We start from the raw sequence: 6,000 nt of genomic DNA on the forward strand, positions 1-6,000 counted from the left end.
CACTTTCTGCTTCTATGAAGGCCAAAGGTCAAACACTTCCTTAATGAGATCTGTTGTAAGGGTATGATTGCACTGTGAAATAAGGTGTACACTTAACTCATGTTAATGTGTAGGGGACCCTGGGTTGAACCTGAGCTGCTAATCTGAGTTAGCTATAGCAGGTTATGTAACCTGAGTGCAGAATACACCTTTTTTGCAGTATGTATACCCTATGTTACACCAGCTACGGTTTAGGAACTGTCTTGGTGGCCATGGTAAACTGGACTACAGTGTGGTTCAGCTCCAACCTCCTCTATCCCCCATCTTACCCAGGAATGTCCCCTACCCTGATATTTTATTTATATTTTTACTTTCATGATAGCTTTAGTGAGATAATACTTCTGATTTCCCTATTCACCACTTGGGAGGAAACTCATGTCCAGCTGCCAAAACTCCCACTTCAGTTCACCAACCACAATTACCTCCCATATTCAAAAGCTTGAGGTATTTGCCTTGGATGTGAATAGCTGTCCACTAGGAAGTGGATTATGACCACATATGCAGATGGCACTTCAGCAAGCAAATGTACCAAGAGTCTAATTTACCTCCAGAAACAAAGGGTATAGCAGAAGCATATGGCCCAAATGTTCAGCCTTCTAAAAGAAGATTCAGGCTACAGCTTCATGCCCCTATTAAAGCATAAAAGTGAGTTACATAATCACTGGGGTTATGAGAACAGACTTTTATTGGTATACTGCATATTGTTAAAAAGTATGAGGAACTAACCATAAGGCTATTTCAGACTTCTGATCATTATAACGGTACCCATTTTTTTTTGCTCTCATGGTTTATTACATTATTTTAACTAGTCATTATTCTAAATAGACTATTCTAATTAAGGAAGTGATCTCCCTGTCTGACACTAATGCAAATGTCATTGGTTTACATATTTCAGATTACAGATCAGACCCAGACTGGACTTTCCTCCTTCCTCCTCATACCTTGAAATGTTCTGCTGTTGGCTCTGGATATTCTGTACAGTGACATGGTATAAAGCATTTTAAACATAGAGAAAAATCTTTCACATTTTAAAATGCATTTCACTTTGGAACTAGTATAGTTCAAATATGCAGCACAGAAAGGTTTTAAATTATTGGGGCACCCAAGACATTTTTATAAGCATTTTAGTTTGAAAGTGATCAGAGTTCTAACCTCATGTAGTGTAAAGTGATTTGAAATTACTGGATCATTTTATTATTTTAGGAAAGCTTTAGTTCTCCAAATCAAAATTTGTTTTTTCTCCATAGATAATAAATTATGATGATAGTTCAAATGTTGGATCACCCAGCGGTGGATGAACTCCTACATCTCTAGTCAGACTACAGAAACTTATTAGTCTAATGCAATGAGCCATTAACTTGATTTTCCTGCTAACACTTGCTACAGTATGGTCAGCCAGCTCTTTGATCTCACTTAGAATTCCTGTTCTGACCTTTTTAAGGCATAGAAACAACAAAAGATTTAGTAAATAATCTCAATCTGAATTCTTTTCATCTCTTATTGTTATCATTATTCCATTTTGTTTGCCAAAATGAATAACACATTTTATTTTGACATTACCTATCTGCCACAGCACATTATAAACAGAAACAGGAAGGGAAATAAACAGTGGACATTAGTCCTTTCAATTAGCTCGCACAATGTGAGTGCCATTGTTCCTGGCCCTATGTACAAATCCAGGCTTCTTAAATTTCCATATCACTCTCCTTCTCTGTCCACCAGAAGCCAGGAGTCTCAAATACTGCTATCCATACATGCACATATCTTTTCAGTCTTCAGTGAATATGAATGGCTTGGATAGTTTGTCAGGAAAGGATTTTATATACTTTCGTGTATTTCCTTGTTGTTGTTGTTTTTTCTGGAATAGTAGCTGTACTGCATTTTTGAGTGAAGTAACTCATTTTAGTTCCAAAGTTAACTACACGCCATATGAATTTGGAATATCTAGGCTTTTACTGCTGCAACTTATTTACATCAGAAACAAAGATTAATGTAGGTGAGGTATAAAGTTAGTTCAACCAACTGAGGAATTAATGACACAAAGTTTCATGCATCAATCTATTTGTTTGGCGGGGTGGAGGTATCTGTCATGTATTGTCCCACATTTGGGCTTTGGCAGATCCATAAAGGCTCTCTTTTCTGAGTTATCATTTCAAAGTCCTCCAGAAACCTTTGAAGTTTTTCATAAAGTGACATGATTACACAGAATGCTGAATAACCTACTTTGTGATGTGTTGTACCTTCAGAGATGACATTTGCTGGCACTGATTTTCTCAAGCAGAAGAAATATTATTCACTGAAATTTGAGTAACAGAAAAGTTAAGCAAAAAAAAAAAAGAATATGATATTTTCTCTGTGTCAGCATTCACTGAAGAATAATACAAGGTTTTTATTAATGCATTTTTGCTTGAGGGGGTATTAGTTTGATTTTTCAACCCTTTGTTCATATCCTCCAAGTTGTTACCCCATCATCTGAGTATGAATTCTGGACATAAAGGGTCCAGTCTGTGAAGTCCCAGTTTTTCAAAAGTTCAGGGACGCATGCACATAGGTACGTGGTGATAAAACATGATCTTATGCATGTTCATGGAAATCATCCACAAAGAGCATGAACACTGCCAAAAGCAGCTGCAAATACAGTATGAACATTGCCAATATGAATTAACGTAGACACTGAGATATTCAGATGAAATTTTTTTGCAGTATTCGCCCCTCTGAAAGGGTTGCTGAGCACTCTGGCCCTGGCCCAGCAAAGCAAATGCTTAGCTTTAAGTACATGTGTAGCCCCATTGGGACTTCAATGGGACTGTGCACATGCTAATGTACTTTTAGTTGGATTGGGCTAGAATGCTTTACACCTTGCAAGACTGAATCCATGAAGAGGATACTTATTTCAGGTCATTTTAGGGCACAGATCATGGCAATGTACAAAATCAGAGTTTTTGAAATTCAGTATCTTTGCTGTCATTGCATAGCTTGGGGGCGGGGGGAGGATTCCTTTTCTGCACTACCACATAGGTCTCCTCAGTTCATAGCCCGGGGTATTGAAAACACCATTCAGCCTAAAAAGAACTCCGTAAAATCGAGCTGAAAACTAGTGCAATCAGAAAGGGCTTGTCTACATGGCGGCTTAGTATGCATCAGCAGGGGCATAGTTCTAATGTGCACACCACACCAGCATGTAGCGCACTAATTGGCCTGCATGAACCTTGCTAGTGCACACTATATTGGTATAATATAGTCCTGTTAGAAACAGTACTATGCATTATGGGACTTTTAGTGTGCACCAATAGGGTCTGTACAGACAAATTAGTGTGCAACATGCTGGTATGCATTAGAATTCACTCCTCCACTGGTGCACATTAAGGTGCCTTGTACATAAGCACAAAGACGTCATTCCCATCAGTCTAGTCAGGTATTGATAAAAGGTTCAGAAATGTTTCTGGCTTGGATGGGTGCTTTATTCCTGCCATAGTACTGATGCCATTGGCCACCCTTCTGATGCCATTCGCATGACTGCTACTCTGAAGTCAGTACTTCATGCTAAATAACAACAGCACATTGGCTAAGGATACCACTGTGCTCCATCCACTGAAGGAGGGGTGAGTTAGAAGCAGAGCACAAGGAACGAGCATGGTAGCTTGCTGCTAGCCAAGTAGCAGGCATTAAGCAAATAAGTAGTCCTACACTATCATTCACATTTTGTAACATTATATACACACAGTCAGAGGCGCTGACTTTCTAATGAGCCAAGGGGTACTCGACCCCCACTATGCCCCAGATCCTGCCCCCTCTCCACCTCTTCCCCCAAGGCCCCACCCACACCTTCCCTTTTCCCACCCCGCTCCACCCCCACCTCGCCTCTTCCCACCCCATTCTGCCCCCTCCCCCAAACATGCCCTGCCCTCACTCCTCCCCCTCCCCTTAGTGCCTCCTGCGTGCTGTGGAACAGCTGCTTGTGGCAGGCGGGAGGAGCTGGGAGGGAGGGGAAGACATTGATGGGGGGGCTGCTGCTGGGTTTTCGGAACCCACCATTTTTTACCCATGGGTGCTCCAGCCCTGGAGCACCCATGGAGTCGGCGCCTATGCACACAACAGTTACAATACTACCCAGCCTGGTTTTTAATTCCCCTTCCCCCCCCCCCCCCCCGCCCCAGGCTTTCTTGTTACTGTGCCTGGAGGGAAAATGCTGTTTGTCTGCAGTCCATCATGGCATCTGGGAAGTAACTTTAATTCTTATAACCCACTGCATCCCAGAAGTGAAATGTATCATTTAATTGAAGGAAAAAAAAACGATTACAAATAAAACAAATGAAATGCACTCAGGTGTAAAGAAGCATAATTAATCACTAAAGGGACATACAATTAACTGGTGAAACAAATCTCAGCTTTAATGAAAAGTTTGTATTTAGAATATCAGTGGGAACCTCCAGAAGCAAAATTTGTTAAGGGAGAAAACAATGGAAGTTCTGCATTACAAAAAAAACCTGTTTCTGTGACTGGCATTATATTGTCCAACAAACGGTTTGACAATATGAGACCAAGATTTTCCAAAGTGACTCATTGTTCTGTATGTTTAATTTGAGATATTTTAAAGGGCCTGATTTTCAAGGTGCCTTAGTCTGGGAACCCAAAACCCGAGGCACCTAAAATCACTAGTCAATCTTGAAGAACCTTGACCTCCATTTTGATGAATTCTTGAGTAGAGAGGGGTTAAACTGGGCTTAGTTATATAAGGCCTCCATTGGTTGGCTTTCTCTTGCAAAACCAAATGTGGGTTGGATTGGATTTCTCCCATTTAGCCAACTATTTAATCCCTCACCATCATCAGAAAAAAAAATAGGGAAACTTTAGTAAATGGTTCAAATTTTAACCTCTCTCTGATTTTAGAATATTATATAAATTTTTCATGCTATGTTTCCAGTGGACTGTTATATACATGAAGGCCTAGGACTGAAATAACCATCTTCACATCACCTCTGTACTTTAGAAATCACATCATGCTCTAGAATCAACACACCCGCATTATTTAGTGATATTCATTCTTTCAGGTGCAGGTTTCAGAAGTGGCATTTCTGGGAGTGGCAAAAACAGCAAAAGGGATGAGCATGGCATGTGTGACAGTTTGTCTGTTGATTAAATCTTTTGCTGAATCTATTTGGGTTATTTGCTTGACATTCTATTCAGCAACTACATACTTCTACATCTGTTTACCTGCTCTTTCCTCTACTTCTTTTCCCCTCAGCTGGCCTCAGGGAGAGGGTCCTGGGTTGAGATCATGTTCTTGTCCTGTTTGATAGCCTTAGTGACAAGTAGGGTGACCAGACAGCAAGTGTGAAAAATTGGGACAGGGGGTGGAAAAGACCCCAAAATCGGGACTGTCCCTATAAAATTGGGACATCTGCTCACCCTAGTGACAAGCTGGATCCATGGAGACATTCTACTTGCTTCTGTTCCCTAGTCAAACTGCCTCTATCAACTGCTTCTCAGGTGCTACACCTCCCTCTTTCTATAACACAAAGCTGGCTGCCAAAGCCACAATAGATCCATGTTCTATTTTCATTATGACATATGATTCACATAAGTTAATTTACATGTACTATATATATATGTTTGTTTAAAATGATTTCTTTATTAAAATATAAGCTTGGAGGAATTACATAGTTAAAATATCCTATTTGTTAATAGCTGATCCAAACTCATAAAGGCAATAAAGATTTGCAAAACTGTACAGATGTTACCTTTCCTTCCTTCTTAGCTTTTGAAATATCCATGGTAATATCTCACAATCTCGGAAGTGTCTACAATACTTTCTCATCTATAGCAATATAATGCTTTGCTTAGCTAACATAGATTTTGTCCAGCTGCTCAGTTATTCCCAAGAAGTAGCAAACTAGACCTAATTAGCAATTTTGATCATGCAAAGTATACAAACAAATTCAGACCTGTAACTGGAAATGA

This window comes from Chelonia mydas, chromosome 1 (genome assembly GCF_015237465.2).
Source record: "Chelonia mydas isolate rCheMyd1 chromosome 1, rCheMyd1.pri.v2, whole genome shotgun sequence".
Lineage (NCBI taxonomy): Eukaryota > Metazoa > Chordata > Testudines > Cheloniidae > Chelonia > Chelonia mydas.